The sequence below is a fragment of the Urocitellus parryii genome (genome assembly GCF_045843805.1).
Source record: "Urocitellus parryii isolate mUroPar1 chromosome 13 unlocalized genomic scaffold, mUroPar1.hap1 SUPER_13_unloc_8, whole genome shotgun sequence".
NCBI classification, from domain to species: Eukaryota; Metazoa; Chordata; class Mammalia; order Rodentia; family Sciuridae; genus Urocitellus; species Urocitellus parryii.
This window is the reverse complement of record NW_027551776.1, coordinates 1,649,715-1,670,821: the sequence shown is the minus strand read 5'-3', so window position 1 is coordinate 1,670,821 and position 21,107 is coordinate 1,649,715. Positions and strand designations below refer to the sequence as shown.

The 21,107-nt window shown below is 40.7% G+C and overlaps 1 pseudogene; it reads left to right on the top strand.

The window, feature by feature from the left end:
• Positions 1-15,846: 15,846 nt before the first annotated feature.
• LOC144251466 (ADP-ribosylation factor 1 pseudogene) lies at positions 15,847-16,387 on the top strand (annotated as a pseudogene).
• The last annotated feature ends 4,720 nt before the right edge of the window (positions 16,388-21,107 follow it).

Here is a 21,107-nt window from a genome sequence, read left to right as displayed (position 1 = left end):
AAAAAAAAAACAGTAACAAAGAAACATAGGTAAGGATATGGAGTAAACAGAACCATATACAATGTTGGAAAGAATGTAAATTAGTACAACATCTATAGAAAACAGTATGGATGTTCTTTAGAAAATTAAAATAGAACTACCATATGACCCATCTATAGCACTGCTGGGTATTTATTCAAAGGAAATGAAATTAGCAAATGAAAAAAGATATCTGAATGATCATGTTTATAGTGACACTATTCACAATAGGAAAGACATGGACTCAGCCAAGGTGCCCATCAACAGATGCATGAATTAAGCAAATATAGTATATATACATGATAGAGTATTATTCAGCAAAAGAAAAATGAAATACTATCATTTTTAGGAAAACAGAAGTGGATCTTGTTAAATGAAATAATTCAGATACAGTAAGGCAACTATTGCATGTTTTCTCTCACATGTGGAAATTAAAAAACAAAAAAGAGGGGCTGGGATCATGGCTCAGTGGTAGAGCACTCACCTAGCGCATGTGAGGCCCTGGGTTGGATCCTCAGCACCACATAAAAAAATAAATTAAAAAAGGTACAAAAAAAAAGATATCTAGAAAGAAGGATAATTTGGGACCAGGAAGCAGGTAGCAGGGAGAGGGGAGAATGAGCAAGGGTAGAAAGAAGGTCAATGCATGATATGTTCATGTATGGAAATGACACAAAAAAACACATTAATTTATACAGCTAATATGTGATAATAATAAATAAATATATAATATATGCACATATGAAAAAGAGGAGATTAGGACAAAGACACACAATAGAAAAGACCAGGTGAGGACATAGGGAGAAGATGGCATACACAATTCCATGAGAGAATTCTGAGAAGAAAACATCCTAACAACATCTGGATCTCAGCCTTACGATCTCCAGAACTTTGAGTCAATAATTTCTATTGTTCAATCAACTCTGTCATGGCACGTTGTTATGGCAGCCCAAGCTATTATACACCCCTTTCTACAAAGAGGAAGAGAAGGTGGACTCTGCCTTTTCCCATGGAAACCCCTGGCCCTATGTCCCTGGAATATGGGACCCTCACATGAGTCCATCACAGTCCAGCAGCACCTGACATCATTCTCATTATTTTAATGTTTTTGATGACATAACAGCTCTAACAATTTGAAAACTAAATGACAGAATGGGTACAGATGGGCTAGTTCCAGATTGAAGAAAATTAAGATGGAATGGAAAATGTAAGGGACGCCAAAATGGAGTAGTCAAGATAATGAATGCACAATTTTCCAAAATCCAGATTAATGCAAAAACTCTATGATGAACTCCAAAATGTCAAAAACTTACATCAGAGCAGGATGCACTGAATGATATTCAAAACCTTAAACACAACCAGGCATGGTGGCTCATGCCTGTAATACCAGCCTCTCAGGAGGGTGAGGTAGGAGGATCCTGAGTTCAAAGTCAGACTCAGCAAAAGCAAAGTGCTAAGAAAGTCAGTGAGGCATTACATCTAAATAAAACACAAGAAATAGGGCAAGGGCTGGGGCTGGGGCTCAGGGGTTAAGTGCCCCTGAGTTCAATCCCTGGTACCAAAAAAAAAAAAAAAAAAAAAAAAAAACCTTAACCATAAAAATAGCACAGACTGCAGCCAATAAGAATGGACCCCCTGTCCGTAGGGCTGGAGTTGACCCAGAGGGCTTCAGCTCCCAAGAGTACAGGGAAGTGTAGATAATATCAAAGGAAAGGCAGAGACATATTGGCAGCAGGGACTCTTCACCAACCAGTATCAAAGTATTTCAATACTGTAATGATCCATACAACCACACTGGTTTAAGCCATGGAACACCAGCCTATTAGTACAGGTGGAATCAGACACTCCATTGCCCTGTGACACAGGTGATGTTTATGTATGAATAAATGTCTGGCCCCAGTAAAAATAAGGTATCCTTGAAGTTAAGTGCACATAATATATGCCTTTACATTCTTATAGTAGGGCTCAGTATTTCGACTTCTAGGGTGATCAATAAATGCTGATGCCCTAACTGAACTATAGAAAACATTTTTATCTCCATTTAACTTGAACATTCTAGAAAAATGTAGAATGACCCATGAAGAACAATTTTCTGAATGGAAATAGTCTTTCATGGGCCATTTCTATAACTGGCCCATGAATGGCGAGTGCTTTCTCAGAGACTGTTTGTTGTCCTGTTGAGTTTCATATGAAAAGAAAGAAGTCTGTATTCAAATTTTAAGTCAGAATCCCTTTGCCTTGGGAAGGGATGCCACACACAGAGGTGTTAATGAAGGGCTTTGGGAGCAGGGACATCTCACAGAGGTGTGGATAAAGATGAGGAGTACATTGATGGACCAGCAACACCTGGAAGGAGGCCACACATCCAGGTGTAAGTGACAGAGAGAGACATGCTCCTGGACTTTGGCCTGAGGCTGTCATGGAAGATCTGCTGCCATTTCAGCCATGAGTTCAGAACTCAGCCTCTGTCAGAGCTGTCTCCAAGGAAGACCATAGAGGTCAGGGAATTATCACCCTGGCCTCTTTCCCCTCCAGCCCTCCTCTCCCCAGATATGTCTCCCATTGGGTAAGATCTATTGCCAAAGATCCAGGGAGCCAGCTTGACGCAGGGTGGCATGAACACAGGATGATGCTGAGGGGTGATATTCAGAAAAGAGCCAAATAGTTCAGAGTTGTGAATGTCATATATTTATATCTGCATTAATGATCTGACAACTTTCAAATGCTTCCCATTTAACCAACATCACAACAGGAGATGTTAATAAAGAAGGCATTAGTCTGTGCCAACCAAATTCTAGCAGACAGTACTTTCCACTCCAGGTGAGTGGAGAAGCTAAGAGCCATTAAACTAGTTTGGAACCTATGTTCTCTCTCTATCAGTCTCCAGCCAGAAGTCTCCTGAGCAACACAAGAGTAAGGATTGAATCACCCCCAGCCCTTGCTCTCTCTAAGGGGTACAGAGCTCAAGACAAAAGTGGAAAGAAGGACAGTGTGGCATAAGTAATAGATATCAGTCCTTGTCCACAGTTTTAGCTATGTCAATAGAAACAATCCTTTCAGTTTTCATTAATAATTTTTGTTTTTGTTGTATATGTTGATTGATTCACACTATGCATATGTGAAGAGACTTTTGCCTTTCTTATCATTTTTCTCTTTTTATTGTCCTTTTACTATTTTCTTTTGTTTTTTGAAGGTTACTGAGTTTTTCAGGGTTTTTTGTTTTTGTTTTGGTTTGGTTTTTGGTTAATTTTCTTAGCTTCTCCCTCTAATAGTCAAATTCTCTTGTTCTCTCTCTATCAATCTGTCAGTGTATTTTGTTTCATTTTAAAACTCTTGTTTTCCCTCCACCCTCCCCCACCACCACCATTTCATTATGGCCTTCACTTTTTACCTCTCTTCTACTTTATCTTTTTCACCTTTGGAATATTCTAACCTTTCTTTTGCCTTCCTTTCCTATTTTCTTCCTTCTTAATGAACTGTATTTTTGCCATATTTTAAAACTATTTAGATAATGTAATTTTTGCTCCCACCATTCATGTTTTTGCAGTTATTAGTACCATGGGTGTTGCAGCTGACATTAGTGTTTACTTTAATGCTAAATCTAATTCACTGTTGTTTGTTGTTGCTGTTTTAATTTATGATACCATCATTTCTCCTTTTGTGATTATTAGTATTGTAGATGTCAAAATTGACACCTGGTATTTATTTGAATGTTACAGATTGTTCACTCTTTATTGTTGCTCTTGTTTTATTTCCCCTTTTCTGTAGTTGCTGGGTATTGAATGCAACCCTTCAAATTGATGGATCATATTCTCTGCTGCTGAATTACCCCCAATCCAGCTAGAGTATTGTGCACCTTGTTCCACACATAACTATGCTCAAACATCAGCAATACTTTAACACAAAAAATGAGGCAGGGACCCCAGCCTGACAACCAAATTTTTCAAATACACATTTCTTATTTTTATGGAATAAAAACAACTGGCTTACAAATTTTAACATATATGGACACTATTATATAACACCTATTTTTTCCCTGTAACAGTCAATAACTTAAAATTTGAAAGCAGTCAATTACACATTTCACTCATTTATCTTATTCTTTTCTCTTCTTCTTTTTTCTTTTGTACTAAGGATTGAACCTAGGTGTACTTAACCAGTGAACCACATCCCCAGCCCTGTTTTTATTTTATTTTGAGAGAGGGCTGTGCCAAATTGCTGAGGCTGGCTGTAAATTCACAATCCTCCTGCCTTACTCCTGAGCCACAGGGATTATTGGCATTCATTTTATTCTTAACACTTGGCTTGAAACACGGAGGATGTGCCAATATATGAATGATGGAATCACAAACAACTGAACACTCACGACCTCTGCATCTACCAATTCCACATTCCCAGCAATTCACTCAATGCTGATTCCTTCCTTCCTGGCCTTATTCAAAGAATAAGCACATTAATACACATAAAACTACAGTAAAATGGAGCCAGTTCAATACAACTGATGGAAAAAGAATGTGTTGCTGCAGGATTACTAGAGAATGACATTGCACAGGAACCCTGAATGTCAAAGGAGAAGGCAGAAAAGAAGGGGCAGAAGAGATGGAAAAGATGATCAAACTAGCTAAAGGAATGATGGACAGGCTTGGGAGGGCGGGTCTTCAAAGACCAGCACATAGAGAATACATTAATGCTATTAAAACCTTATGAAAGTGGATGACAAATGAAATACAGAACATTTTAGAATGAAATACAAGGCTGAGGACAAGTCTGCAGGGAGTGCTGAAATTAGATTGACAGAGCTGCCAGAGAGGCTGCCGGAGAGAAATTAGACAGCACTGCCACCCCTCCCGACCTCATCCTTGGTTTTAAAATGGTAGAAGGGCCTTTGAGGTAGGAGAAGCACATGCCAAGCTAGGAAACCCTGAAAATATACAATGTTAAAATAAATAATGAATAACATTGCAAGTGGAATTTAAAGAAATAAAACTGAAAAGGGAATCTGCATCTAAGAGTCTTTATATGCCAAAAAAAGTAGTTTGGATGTTATTTGCAGTACACACAGCAGTGGAAATACAAATTGAGAAGAAAATAACTATCACTTTTGGTTATAAACCATATTGCATTAAATTACTGTCAAAATAAAAATGCAAAATTCTGTGTTTGAATCATTATTTTTACTACTAATAAAAACCAAGAGAAGGCAGAACCACTATTGTTAAAGGATGCACTGTGACTATTTTACAAATAGTGCTGATTATTATACCTGCATTTTTTATAGTAGGAGCTTCTTGTGGCCAACAGCTCCTGCATACTGAACTTAAGAGTGTATATATATATATCAAAGACAGCTGCAGTCCTTCCAGGGATAAGGCTCACAACTTTAGTCTTTCTGGTACCAATGTTTAACCCAAGGTGCTAGAATGATATCTCCTCTTGAAGATCATCAAGCTAATGGAAAGTCTCCATCAAAGACCATGTTCTACTTTGAAACCAGTAAACCTGAATCCATTTCCAAACTAATGGGAGAAGGAAGAGCTATTTTCATGGGAGCAAGAGAAACTCTAAATATCAGACAATTCAGCAGGGAACATCTTGGTAAATCCAAGAGACACAAGGAAGGAAGGAAGGAAATGATGATGGCAAGAAGGAAAAGATCTTGATAGTAACATCTATTAAATGCTTCCAGAAAATATGGAAAGCAGTGGCAGAGTTATAAAATCAAATGAAAAGAGGGTTATGTATGAGAGATTACCAGGAAGAGGAAATGCAGCCAAGCTAACACAGGGATTCACCCTGGGATGGAGCACTTTGGGTAAGCCTCATGTTCTGAAACCACTCATTGTGTGTAAGGTTCCCCAAAAGGATAGAATACTGTTCTACAACTCACTGTGTCCCACAATGCCATACTCTCTATCCCCACACTAGCAGAACCCCTCAATTCCTGCTCTCATGCTTTGTGTTGTCATGAACACTGGCTATAGTTTGCATCCGGAATGTCGTCCCAAGGCCTACGTGTTAAGAGGCTTTGTCCTCAGCTGGACACTGTTAGGAAGTCATAGAACCTTTGAGAGGTATGGTTTAGTGAGAAGAAGTTAGACTATTTGGGATGTTTGCTTGAAGAAGATATTGCAACTTCAAGACTGTTCTTTCTCTCTTTGCTTTCCAGCTACCACAAGGTAAGCAGCATTGTACCACCACACACTTCCTGCCATTATGCAGTGTGCTGCCACAGACCCAAAGCAATAGGGTCAAGTGACCATGGAGTGAAACCTCTGAACCTGTGAGCCAAAATAAGCTTTTCTTCTTTTCAGGTTGATTATTTCAGATCTTTTTTCACAGAAATGGAAAGCTGACTAATACTCTCCCTAGCTCCTATATCACTACCCATGTCCTTTGCTTGCTTTATATAATTTTATAACTTCTCATAAAACTTTGATAAAGCAAATGAAGAATTTTAGAATCATCCCTCATACCCTTCACCAGACACAGTTCCCTCAAGCAGTCAGCATCCAATAAATTTTTATATGATAAATGAGGGAATAAAGAAATGACTACATAAGGAGTATAGTAGTAATGAGAATCAAACTTGGGGAAAAAATACAGATCTGTTCTTAAACCCTAGATCAATATATAATAGCTTGGGCTTGGGTGTGGAAGGATGCTCTGAATGAACAGCAAACCAATGGGTTAGTCCCCAGTTTTCTAGACAAATATTTTGTTAATATTTTTTTCCTTTTGTGTTAATTTAAGAAATACCCAAATGGCAACTATATGATTGACTTGCACCTATATTTTACTGAATGCTTTTAGTCTGTACTTTATGCTCACCTTGGCTGCAAATTTTACTACTTTTATCATCAGATGAGAAAAGAGGGAAAATACAATATGCAAACGACATTTCCAAGTTAAGAGTAAATTATTAAGTTGCAGTGCATTGTACAAAAGAAGGTTCCACGGGGAAGCAGAGAAAAGTGGAGGGAGAACCAAGTCATCCTAGGGTATGGGGAAGACAGGACATCTGCACCCAGCAGTGACAGTGTGTCCCACACTTAAGGCCATGTCAGCATCAGAAATAGCACTATTAGTCACAGTACATTACTGTTGTTGACTTGAACATCATTACTTTTTTAACTGCTGACTCTGAAGCAGTAATTGGCTAACCTCTGAAAATCTAAAGGTAAATAAATCTCCATTCAAGTCCTCCTTTGAAGTCAACTGTATCATAAAGAACATTATGGAGGTTTTCTGTTAAAAAAAATCTGCTCAAACAGAAGTTTGGAAGATAAAAAGTTGCATCCACTTTCAGTGTGGCTCTTACAATATATCACTCTGATGTTAAGACAGGGAGAAAGACACTTACTGTATGCACATCCATACACTTTAATCCACATCCCAATTCTGTCTTCGGGGTTCCAGGCTAAAGGCAGGAAACACAAGAACCTGACTTCCAAGGGAGGCTGGAGTCTGTAGTGCACTACACTGAGTTTGTTTCCTGGAAAGCCCTGAGAAGAGACAGGAAAAGGGATCAAAATATCTGTGAAATGCTGTTTCCTCATCAATGCAAAATGCCTTGTTCACTTTGTTAATGTGTAAAAGGTGCTAGTATTTAAGCAGATGTGACTCCCTCTTCCTAGTCCTTGAATTAGTAACCACTGTCCAAGCTCCCTTATTTCCAGGATGGTTTAAATTTCATAAGCACCATTAAACCAGTCATATACATACTACTCTTAAAGTCTTGCTTTTAGAAAGTAGTTCATCCCCTAGTCCCTTTCACTAATCTTCAAGCATAGCAACAGAAACATAGAAACCCACATTCCCTGGCCCTGGAATAATAAAAGTCCAGAGCCAATATGGATATAGAAAACAGGGTACTAAATGCCTCTGGGATTGATCTGTTCTTATCATCTGTGTTGTTTAAAGAACTGCATCCTTAGAATATTGCTGAAATAAAGCATTTCTAAAACACAATATTAAGTTGGAGGTTTTTACTGCTTAGTTTTACCTCCTGTTGGAAGAAGACGGGTTTCCCTTACTCAGCAGAAAGTGAATAGCTCAGGTTTCTCAGTACTGCTCCCTTCCCAATCAGGAGGAACACATTTTATAAGACATTTGGAAATATAATATTTGCTTGCAAACAGGTTTTAAATAGAGAAAAGCCAGAAAAAATTTTTTCAATGGCTTCAAGACCATATATTTAAAATAATGTATGCATATTGAAAACAATGCTAGAAACATTGCAAATAAAAGTGCATGTAGCTTAACATATGGCCATAAATCTATTTTCTAAAAAATGAATTAGGTCCCCATATTTGACAAATTATGCAAAAGAATAAAATACGTAGTATTTATCATTATAAAATACAATGCCTTAAATAAGTGTTTAATAGTATGCCCATCTTATGGGCAACTTGAAGGAATTAAACAAATCATTGAACTATATAGATTCATACAGTTTTGAGGACATTTTAACAATTCAGATAATAGCATTTTCCCATTCGCTTCCTCTATATATTGAATATAGTTAAAACATAAAATAGATATTTGGACAAAATTTAGGAAACTTTCTCATTGTGAAATGCCATTCACTGTAAATAATGCGATTTTGCATTTAGTACAGCATTAAAATGCTCTAAAAGGTAGGAAATTTATTTCACTTACCATCTGGATCAATCTGGGGTGGATTTGGAGAGTTCCTTTGATCAATAAGGCCCTTCTCAGAGCCCTAATCCATTATACTCATATCCTCAGCACCTCACCAAGCACAATGTCCTGTTGGTGCCATGCGTGACATGAATTCATCACCATCAATTACGTTTGCCTTATTTCCCAGGAGATTTAAAATCTATCCATGACTAGTTCGGTTCTGGCAAATGAAAGGCACTCAATGGCACTGGTGCAGGACAGATGTTCCTTGACTTTCAATGAGGATATGCCCCCAATGAATCCACTGTACACTGAAAAAATGGTGACTCTAAAAGGCATTTAATACACCTCACGCACCAAACACAGTGTATCAACTCAAGACACTGAAGAGAGAGTATCTATTGGTTCCCCATGAGATGCATAAATGACTAAGCTGGGCTCACTGCCATTGCCCAGCATCCTTTTGCCTAAGCTATTATAACAATTTATATTTTGATGAACAGCTTCTTTGTTTCTGGGGACGTGGAGTTTGATATTTGCTACACAGAGGATGCTACATGGTTGGCCCCTTCATAAAGCCCTGGTCTCCCAGGCTTGGGATAATATCCTGATTCTCAACATTTTGTGTTTGTCCACACATGTCACTGCTGGAGGATATGAGTATGTCCCATTGCAGCTTCACTGGGAGAGGAATCTGGGGAGCTAGCATATAGTTTCCTCCACATGTTTCCCTGGCTGATCAGGTTGTGTACTCTATAATTGTAAAACTCATGTGAGTCTCCTGGTGACTCACTGAACCTGGAGGTGGTCTTGGAAACTCCTGACACAAGACCTATTAAATGCAACTTTCAGAGGCAAAGACTCAGAATTGAAAGAGCCTAATACAAGCTCTACCTTGGTGAGAAAAACACACAGCTAGCTCTGCATCACCACCCTTCCTTTCACCTTACACAGATGGCCCTTTCTTTTCTTTTTTTTTTCTTTTTTTCCCCAAGAACAGTATTCTACAAGAGACAATCAAAAGGATCCTAAATGCTATCAGTTGGTCAACTTTTCCTGATTTATGCTGAGTTAAAAAAAATAACATATAAAGTATATGTATTAAAAAGTGATAGTTTTTGGTTCCAAAGCACTGGTAGTTATTAACATATCATCTAGTTAAAACAAACTTTTCACATCTCATTTTTTTAACAGACAAAAAAAAAAAAGTACTGCATTTCTTGTGAGTAGGCCTAGATGTTACTGTTCTCTGTCTCATGATCCTTGTCTATTGCAACCTGAAACATGATTGTGGTGATGCTGCATTAAAATGACTACCCTGTCATAAGAGGATTCTTTCCCCGCTTTTCAACACTTTGAGTAACAAGCACAGGGCAGAGGAAGGTTCTTGGAATGCTTGTACCTCCAGAGAACTAGGGCACTTCTATGTCTTTCTCAACATGTTGCTCCTTTGGCTAGTTCACTGCTCCTCAGAATGACCTATTGTGCTTACTATAAAGTATACAAATAAATGAATGCACTGATATTTTTACTAACTGTAAGGCTTTGGTAGACTAGTGTAGGCAATATATGGTAGGACTAATTCTTAGATTTATCCTACACTGTGCTTTTAAGGGCAACATACTGACAATCACTAAATTTGTTAGCATTTATTAAAAAAAATAGTCATTTCAGAGTGGTGGTCCCACCTCTGCATTCAAAGAAAGTGTTCATTGAAAAATATTTAGCCAGTCCTGGGGTTGTTGCTCAGTGGTGGTGTGCTTGCATAGCATGCATGGGGCACTGGGTTCAATTCTCAGCACCACATAAAAACAAGTAAATAAATAAATAAATAAAGGTCCATCAACAACGAAAAAATATTTAAAAAAAAATATTTAGCCAAACATTAAAAAAATGTCAAGATGAAATTACTATTTTTCTAGTTCTGTATCTAAAGCTAATCTTGTAGTTTTAGTAATCAAATAAAGATCTTTTTTCTTAGCATTTTTTTTATTGGTTGTTCAAAACATTACAAAGCTCTTGACATATCATGTTTCATACATTTGATTCAAGTGGGTTGTGAACTCCCATTTTTACCCCAAATACGGATTGCAGAATCACATCGGTTACACATCCACGTTTTTACATAATGCCATGTTACTGACTGTTGTATTCTGCTTTTTTCTTAGCATTTTAAATTTGAGTTGTCACCTGGTTGATTATAGGCTTAAACAGATAAACAAAGGATTATAAAAGAAGAGTCTGGAGGTCCTTAAGACAAATAAACCAGGCATAGGAGACAAATAAAGCATAATCTCACTCATAGGTGAAATCTTAAAAAGTTGATATCTTAGAAATTGAGGGGAGAAAAATGATTACCTGAGCCAGGGAGAGTAGGGTTGGATGTGAGAAAGGTTGTTCAACAGATACAAAGTCAAATTTAATTAAATTTAAGTGGAAAAAATAAGCTCTGGTGTTCTATTGAAGGATTCAGTGACTATGGTAAAAAATATCATAGACTTCAAGATAGCTAGAAAAGGAGATTTTTGAATGGTTTACAACAAAGACATGATAAATGTTGGAAATGATGGATATGTCAATTACCTTGGTATGTATGTATGTATGTATGTACGTATGTATGTATTTAAACCACGGGCACTTAGCCACATCCCCAACCCCTTTTTTTTTTTTTTAAAGAGAGAGTGAGAGAGGGGAGAGAGAGAGAGAGAGAGAGAGAGAGAATTTTTAATATTTATTTTTTTTTAGTTCTCGGCGGACACAACATCTTTGTTCGCATGTGGTGCTGAGGATCGAACCCGGGCCGCACGCATGCCAGGTGAGCGCGCTACCGCTTGAGCCACATCCCCAGCCCCCCAACCCTTTTAATTAATTAATTAATTAACTTTGAGACAGGATTACAAAAGAAGAGGCCGGATGTCACTGAGTCTTGCTAAGTTGCTTAGGGCCTCACTACGTTGCTGAGGCTGGCTTTGAATTTGCTGTCCTTCTGCCTCAGCCTCCCAAGCCACTGGGATTGCGGGTGTTGCCACCACACCCAGAAATTACCTTGTTTTGATCTTTACAGTGTATATACGTGTGTGAAAATATCACACTCTACCTCACAAGTATGTACAATTATCACATGCCAATAAAAATGAAATAAAATTTATTTCAAAAAAGTTATTATGTCACTTTAAGAAACAGGAAGAAAGAAGAAAGGAAAAAAGAAAGGAAGATTATACAGATTAACAAAATCCACTTTCTAATTCCTGGGCAAATCACAATGTATGATTTGTAGTACACAGGAAAATGGTCACTCTGTCTCCAAATGTCCCTTCGCTTTTTCCCTATAGTGTCTGAGGGGCTATGATGATGTTAAAATCTTGATTTACCTGAGTCTTAAAAGCTATTCAATCTTTAGAAGTCTTTAGCTGAAATGGGCAGGGCATCTCACAGGTTAGGGTCTCACATCCATGTGCCCTTCCACAGGTATTCACATAATGACCAACCTGGACAGGTGCTAACTGGGCTTCAGAGCCTGGGCAAGCAAAGCAGGTGTGGCTGCTTTCCTAGAGGAGCTTGCTTTCCTAGAGGAGCTTATGTTCAAGCATCCTTTACTCTCACCTGAGACCAGTTGACATGACACATCAGTAAAAAGGACTCATCTCTGCGGAAATGGGATGACAAAGGGCTTTCTATGACCCCTGTTCTATTTTGCCTCATGCTGTTTCTGTGGACAGAACATAAACCGTGCAGAAAGACTGTGTTGGGGTAAGTGCTTCTACACCAAAACTTTCTAAGATTGTGTTATGATCTTACCATTTTTCACTTTTATTGCACAACTGTCTCATTTCTGGGTACATTTCAGAGAAAATTCTTAAGCAAGCATTCAGTTAAACCCATAAAAATGTACTGAAGTGTGATCAAGTGGTTGTTTTAACAATTTATAATTATAGCTTCTAACATAAAAGCTGCTTCACACTTCACATGTCAGGCTTGTTAGGAGTCAGATAAATTCCTAAATGTGAGCAACCTCTATTGTATTTCTGTCCTGAGCTATTTTTCTTAAACATTTCTACAGTGGCTTTTAAGAGGTGACATTAAGGGAAAACTTTGACGGCTATCTTTTATTTTTATTTATTTATTTTAAAATTTTTATTGGTACGTTAGAATTACATAGACTGGTAGGTTTCATTGTTCACATAGTCATACATGTGCATAATTTGATCAGTTTCATTTCCCTTCATATCCTCTTTCATCTCCTCTTTCCTCCCTTTGATCCCCTTGCTCTATTTACTGATAGCCCTATTTTCATGATTATTTGGTATTTTGAATACTTCAAGTATTATAGAAACAATGGAAGAAAAACCTCTTTTTATTCTCTTGCCTTGAAGAAGCTTTCTAGTTTATAATTTTGAGTGTGATGTGTTCTGAACCCAGCATAAAGGTGGTAGATGTTCCAGTGCAAGGTTGGCATTTTTCGTTCACTGTCCACTGCTCAGAGGTTCACTTTGGCCAACTAGTATCCTCTGTCTTCAGTTGCTCTGCCTTTCTTGTTGTTGAACTTGCCTCAGGCCCTGTGGGCCTTGGGTCTCTATTCAGATTCCTGGTTTCTAAGATGAACACATTGGAGCGCCCTGGACACCAGGAGAGCACCCACAAGGTCCTATGATCATGACAGGAGAATAGGGGAACTGAGGATGGTGAGATTGCTCAGTGCTGCTGCCTACAAATTCCCTGCCCTGGGCAGTGCCCTGATTCTGAGGAGGCAGCAATGGATGCTCAGTTATTAAGTTCCTCAAAGCTTTCTGCCATGTTTGAAGTCTGTATAAACTTAGGGAAACAGTAATGGGTTTTTTGTAGGGGGGAAATATATCTATATATATTTTAGAAAAATATACACATAGAGAAATATATATATATATAGCCAGAAGATCTAAGTGTTCCTGACCTGTTGTGACTTTAACTGTGTATTAATCTCTTAATCTCCTTCCTGGGTGAAATAGAGATGACTGTGATTTCCCTGACACCCGTCTCCTGCCCCCACCACCAGGGAAGATGGGATAGTGTTATACCCACTATATAAAAACACACATGACTACCACGGTCGAGTACTCATGGAATGAGACAAAGGAAGAACATTGTGAAAGAAGAAACAACAGCAGAAAGAGAAATGTTATCTCCTATAACAGTAATAAATGCACTTGAGTTTGAAAAGCACCAGACACTGGGTACTCCAGGGCCTGAATCTCCACATGCTGCTGGTAGACCCCTAGGAACCTCAGTAGAGTGCTGGGTTCACCATCAGCTAACAGAAAACAGTTCACCTCCCTAATTTATAGGGAACTAAGGTGGGTATGTTTTGGAATTGTGCTGAGTAATATGGGAGTAAGGTTTAATACCTCTTGGTCTGTGCAAGAAAAATAAGGTGGAGACTAAAAAAGAAAAAGCTAATATTGGCAGGAAATGAGTATTTTAATTCCAAATAAATGCAGTTTGGGAAGGCTAGATGTTTTCTTAGATAGTCTTTCTAGAAGATTTTTCTGATTCCCAGATATCAAGTAAGGTATCAATCAGGAAGCCAGTCTCCTGGGCACTGGCTCCCATGGCTCAGGTTCTCTCTGCCACCTTTACTTCCCACATTTTTCCCTTGGTGCTCAAGATCATCAGCTACAGTTTATGGCTACTAAAATCCTACTGTGTAAAGAAAAAAAAAGCACTAAAGAGGAATTGACACATCAAGTAATTTAAGCAGAAGGAATTTTTCTGCTACCTTCTTTTAAAATACAAAATAATTTTAATAACATGTATTAAAAGAGGTGTTGAAGATATTCAGTCATGCATAAATGAATATGAAACTAAAACTGTGCACATGCCTCCCTTATGTCCTTTAGTGTTTACAGTTTACTAAAAGACCTTCTTTCCTCAAGCAAATGTAATTTCATTTACATAATTTTGGTATGTTTTATTAAAAAGACAATCAGACTTCCTATATCACTTTTCTATTACTATGAAGAGAGTTAGGTTTACCTTTGCTCAACACATACTTGTATATAATTTTTAAGTCTTAATTTACTAAATTAGATTAACTACAATACTATTGTATATCATAACACAGTACTGCATCAGTACATGATGGGGACATGTGCTGAGAAATGTGTCACAGAGTAGTCCATCATTGTGCAGACATCACAGAGTGCATTTACACAAATGGATGATATCGGACAACTGTTTGATGTGACCACTTGATAAAATCAAGAGACCTGGTAAGCAGGAGCTGTATGAGGCTGCTGCCGACTTAACAGGTCATACCGTAAACTTTTAAAAATCAAACAAAATGAGCACACACTAAAATAATAATAATAAAAAGTATAGTATAGTAATTCTATAATCCAGTAACACAGTGATTATCATTCTTAAGCATTATGCTCTCTATATACTTGTATGTGCCACATTTTTATAGACTGTCAGAGCAGTAGCTTTGTTTACACCAGCAATACCACTGACATGTGAGTAATGCACTGCAGTACTCCAGCTACCACATTGTTAGGTGATAGGAATTTTTCAGCTCCCTTATAATCTTTTGGAACCATGATAATGTACATGGTCCATTACTGCCAGAAACATCTTTTGCAGGGCATGATTGTCCCACGATGTAGACACTATCAGTGCAGCTTAAATGCAACCTGTTCAAAAAGGATATAAGTGATCCACAATACTCTCAGGAGCTACAAAATTAATCATAAGCTTATCTAATCACCACTTTTCAGTCTTTTGTGAATTAAACATGGATTTTTGCTGTCATTTAGGAAAGTGAGAGAAGAGAAAGTTGTGTCCAGGGAGGTAGATTAGTGCCACACTATGGCAACTCTTGAATACCAAAAGAAAGAGAGTCCATATCCCACAGCAAGGCAGAAGGGAAGCTTTCAGGCTGTATGGACAAAGGAAGAATTGGTCCTCATAAAGGGATCCTTCAGAGGTGGGGACTGAAGGAAGGGCTTGGAGGGAGCAAGGCAGGGTGAGGGGGTGGTTTATAAAAAGAGAATAGGACATTGCTTTTAAATATAGTATCAGAAGATGAGATAATGAACAATCAAGAATGGGTGGCGGTCAGCGCCGCCATCTTGTGGGAGCCAAACCAACATTTGGCTCGGAGCAGCCGCTGCTGAGGTCTCTGGCCAGTGTCGCTTCCAACCACCCACAAGGATGGGGAATATCTTTGCAAACCTCTTCAAGGGCCTTTTCGGCAAAAAAAGAAATGTGCATCCTCATGGTGGGCCTGGATGCTGCAGGGAAGAAGACGATTCGGTACAAACTGAAGCTGGGTGAAACTGTGACCACCATTCCCACCATAGGTTTTAATGTGGAGACCGTTGAGTACAAGAACATCAGCTGTGTGGGACGTGGGTGGCCAAGACAAGATCCAACCACTATGGCACCACTACTTCCAGAACACCCAAGGCTTGATTTTTGTGGTGGTCAGCAATGACAGAGAGCATGTGAATGAGGCCCGCGAGGAGCTCATGAGGATGCTGGCTGAGGATGAGCTGCGGAACACTGTCCTCCTGGTGTATGCCAACAAGCAGGACCTCCCAAACACCATGAACGCTGCTAAATCACAGACAAGCTGGGGCTGCACTCCCTATGTCACAGGAACTGGTACATTCAGGCCACCTGTGCCACCAGCGGTTTTGGGCTGTATGAAGGACTGGACTGGAAGTCCAGTCAGCTCCTGAACCAGAAGTAAACCAGAATCCCCCACCCCCTCACTTCCTCCTCTCTGCCCTCGCTTTCCTCTCATGTGGCAAACGTGCGACTCTGTGGTCCTGAGTGTCAGAAGCTGTCTCCATGAGTTGGTCAGTGTGCATCGCACTGTGCTGTACAAGTGCAGACGCAGCCTGCAGCCAGGTTTTTATTTAATGTAAATAGTTTCTGTTTCCACTGAGGCAGTTTCTGGTACTCCTATGCAATATTACTCAGCTTTTTTTATAGTAAAAAGAGAATCAACTCACTGTCAGTACTGAGGAGGGATTTAGGAACGTGGGCACCTGGGCTCCAGGAGCTCCTGGGCTGTAGATTGGTGTTGGGATCCATTTGGTGGTTGGTTTTTAACCCAAACTCAGTGCATTTTTTAAAATAGTTAAAAATACAAGATAAGGAGAACATTTGAACACACAGAAGGGAGACTATGCCTAGTGGACAGCCTGAATGCTGGTCCATTGGATCAGCTGTTCCCCTGTGGGAACACATGACCGTGACACAAACCGCCATCCACTGCATGGTCCCAGTAGAGACCCCGTGACTCACCTGTCTTTGGGTCACTTGCATTCCATAGCATTGTGCTTGTACTTGTGCTTACACAGTCACCTGGGGGCGGGCTGGGAGAGCCATTGCAGGGGACACGGCCCAAACGCGCCCTTTGTTGGCGTGTAGCCAGAGCAGTAGCCCATGTTTCCAGCACCCACTCACTCTTGCATCTGCTCAGCCCACTGGTAGGAGGTCTGGATCTCACCAGAGTGAGTGCGTGCAAGCTGGGAGGGTTGGTCCAATCCAGACCCACAGGTCCCGGAGCACCCCCATCTCCATGTGTGAAGTAGCTTCCTCCCTCAGCCTGCAAGGGTCCAATTTACCATCAAAAAAGATGACCTCTACTTTTTTCTTTTGTATTTTGATAAACACTGAAGAAGCTGGAGCTGTTAAATTTATCTTGGGGAAACCTCAGAACTGGTTTATTTGGTGTCGTGGAACCTCTTAATGCTTTCAATACACGATTAGTAATCAACTGTTTTGTATACTTTTTTCAGTTTTCATTGTGACAAGCACCATAATTATAGTTATTAGAATAAACTCTCTTAACTGTTAAAAAAAAAGAAGGGTGGCAACAGAGACTCTTTCATTTGGAATTCAATTCTGTGAAGCTTCTGCAGTTCCAAGTTGGGTTAGTTCCTGGAGCACAACTGCATTTTTGTGTTACCTTTTTTCCTAAACAGCCAAAAATTATATCAAAGTGGTGTTAACCACTCTTCCTCCTGAGGGAGGATGCAGGCCAGCCTGCTTTCTGCCTCCTCTGTGGATGGGCTCATCACCTGGGCCCTGCACAGCTTGTCCAGGTCCCTGAGTCCCTGGTCCTTCCCCCAACCTATCAGAGTGGTGAGCCAGGCTCTCCTGCTCAGGAAAGCCTGCCTTCCCCACTCCAGGTCTCTGCTGGGAAGACATGTGGACCAGGACCTGAGAAACCACCCAACAGGGCCCCTCAATCCTAACTACAGTTGCAGAAGCCTTGACCTGAGGCTTGTTAGTGGCACTGGGGTTTGACAACATTACCCACCAGAAATGATCATGTAGCTGTGGCAGAAGGATTATAAGTTTACAATCAGTCTGAGCAATTTAACAAGACTGTCTTAAAATAAAAAGGGCTGGGGATGTAGCTCAGTGGTGAAGCACTAGAGTCCTAGCACTAGGGCTGGATCCTCAGTGACTTCCACCCTCAATACTGGAATTTAAAAATAAATAAATAATAAAAGGAAAAGAAAAAAAAAGATATAGATTATTTAGTGAGTCCATGAAGTGGCCTCACTTAGCCCTGAGTGAAGCTCACAACCATAAACCCCTCAGGGAAAGTCGGACAGAAAATGTAAGTGTACAACATGAAAACAAGCACAGATGGGGAAGAGAAGGGTTTCAGGGTTGGGTAACTGAGCATCTTCAGTGCCCTTGAAATCTTAATGGCAATATGTTCTGTCTCCAGCAGAATCTGGAGGAACTAAGCTGTCTCTCAATGGGGAGCAGAGCTGTCTGGAGGAAGCATGTTCAGTTAAGCCAGTCTACTAGTTCTCTGTAAAAGTGATATTAACCACATGCAGCCCCCAAAGCCTTCTTTGCACATGATAGTTGGCCAAAGCAAAGATGCTTTTCATTCAGCAATGACTGGAATCTATATTTTTGTTTCCAGTTGAAAAACATGAAAAAGGCAAATAAAAAATATAGATTACTAAAATATACACAGTGTACTTTTTGCAACAGATTTGCTACTAAAACTATGATTTTAAAAATAAATAATGGCAATGATGTGGTAGACAAGTAAACTCCAGGCCCTTATCTCTCACAGAAACATTGAACAACTAGAATCACTAAAATAACTTTATAGGAGAGCAATGGAAATTTTAAAAGAAGCTGAATTTAAAATGGTAAGAATTTTTTTCACATTTTTACTTGCCCCTGCCCTACCTTGCAGTTTAGGGGATATAGCAGCTCGATCCTCAGTTACTTCCACAACCCAGAGACAGCAGAGAATGATTTGCAACTCTGCCTGAGCAATTGATTCCTGAAGCACCAAACTTAAGAGCTCAAAGAGGCAGAAGTGGCTCAGAACAGGAGAAACCATTGGAAGTAATAGGTACAATTCATGAAAACCATTCTTATAGAAACTACAGATGCCTAAGGCAGGAGACCACTGACTGAGGAATATGATAGAATAGCTCAAAGTCCCTAGAAAAAGATGGGGTAGACTCCCAGGGAAATTCAAACAGGGTGGAAGCAGCTGTATATATGGAGTATTTAGGAAAAAAGGCACGTGCAGGTCCTGAGATGACACACAAGCATGCAAAGGAGGCAAGAGAGACAAAGAGCTAGAAAAGTTATTGTATAAGAGTTCTCATGAGGGGCAAGCAGAAAAAATCAAAGTGATAGAGTGCCAGGGATCCCAGCAGCCTGCAGCAGGGCCCGGAGATCCAGGCCAACTGATTCGCGTGGCCTGCCCTGCGGCTACAGAAGGCGTGGCGCCTCAGTGAAGCCATTAATTGGCAAGCAGGGAGGTTAGGGAAGGCCATTAGGTGGAATCCCACCAGCCAAGCCCACACGGACCCTTGGGCCGAGCACGGGTTCTCAGAAGGGGAAGGAAGCGGTACAGTCCCATCCCCCACAGCGGACACTCCGCCGAGGCAGTCAGCGGCCACCATCCGGGAAAGCTGAAGGATACACCGCCACTCTCCTTCAGAGTGCGACATCAAAACAGGTCGGTGTCATTCAGCTCACCCCCCAGACAGCGGGAATTCGCATAAAATCTCTCCTAGGCTTGCCGGGAGAGGGAGTATCAAGCTGAGCCTCCATACAGACTAGGGGGAAACCAGAGACACCTGACCTCCAACCCCTCCTCCCAGTAGCAGCCAAAAGGAAACCTGGCTAGCCAGCGCTGGGGGAGGGGCAAGCAGAAAAAATCAAAGTGATAGAGTGCCAGGGATCCCAGCAGCCTGCAGCAGGGCCCCGGAGATCCAGGCCAACTGATTCGCGTGGCCTGCCCTGCGGCTACAGAAGGCATGGCGCCTCAGTGAAGCCATTAATTGGCAAGCAGGGAGGTTAGGGAAGGCCATTAGGTGGAATCCCACCAGCCAAGCCCACACGGACCCTTGGGCCGAGCACGGGTTCTCAGAAGGGGAAGGAAGCGGTACAGTCCCATCCCCCACAGCGGACACTCCGCCGAGGCAGTCAGCGGCCACCATCCGGGAAAGCTGAAGGATACACCGCCACTCTCCTTCAGAGTGCAACATCAAAACAGCGGACACTCCATCCAGGCAGTCAGTGGCCACCATCCGGGAAAGCTGAAGAATACACCACCACTCTCCAACAGCTTGCAACATCAAAACAGCCAGCAGCAGGACCCCGGAGATCCAGGCCAACTGATTCGCGCGGCCTGCCCCGCAGCTACAGAAGGCGTGGCGCCTCAGAGAAGCCATTAATTAGCAAGCAGGGAGGTTAGGGACTGCCATTAGGTGGAATCCCGCCAGCCAAGCCCACCGCCCACGCCCGGAACAGGCCCAGCGATCTGCCAGCATGGTAGTCACGACACCCCAATTGGAATAGGGACAGAGCAGAGCCGCCTTCCACTCCCGGAACAGGCCCAGAGAGCCGCCAGCGTGGTAGACACGTCACCCCCATTGGAGTAGGGGCACAGCCGCCGCCCGCACCTGCAAGGGAGACTTTTCAAGTATACAAGAGCAACATAAATAAATAGGGGGTAAATTTCAAAACACAACAGTTGCACCAAGCAGAAAGAAACGCGAGCAGTATGAAAAGACAAGGAAAGAAAGGACCACAAGCAATGCAGGTCAACTCAACTTTAGAAGAGGTAATAGCTGCAACAGATGGAATATCAGATAAAGAGTTCAGGATATATATGCTTCAGATGATCTGGAGTCTCAAGGAAGACATGAGACAGCAAAATCAGACAATGAAAGATCACATTGACAAACAAATCCAGGAAGTAAAAGATCAATTTCACAGGGAGATAGAGGTAATAAAAAACAAACAAATTGAAATTCTAGAAATGCAGGAAACAATAAACCAACTTAAAAACTCAATTGAGAATACTACCAGCAGAGTAGATCACTTAGAAGAGAGAACATCAGACAATGAAGACAAAGTATTTCAACTGGAAAAGAACATAGACAGCTCAGCAAGTCTGCTAAGAA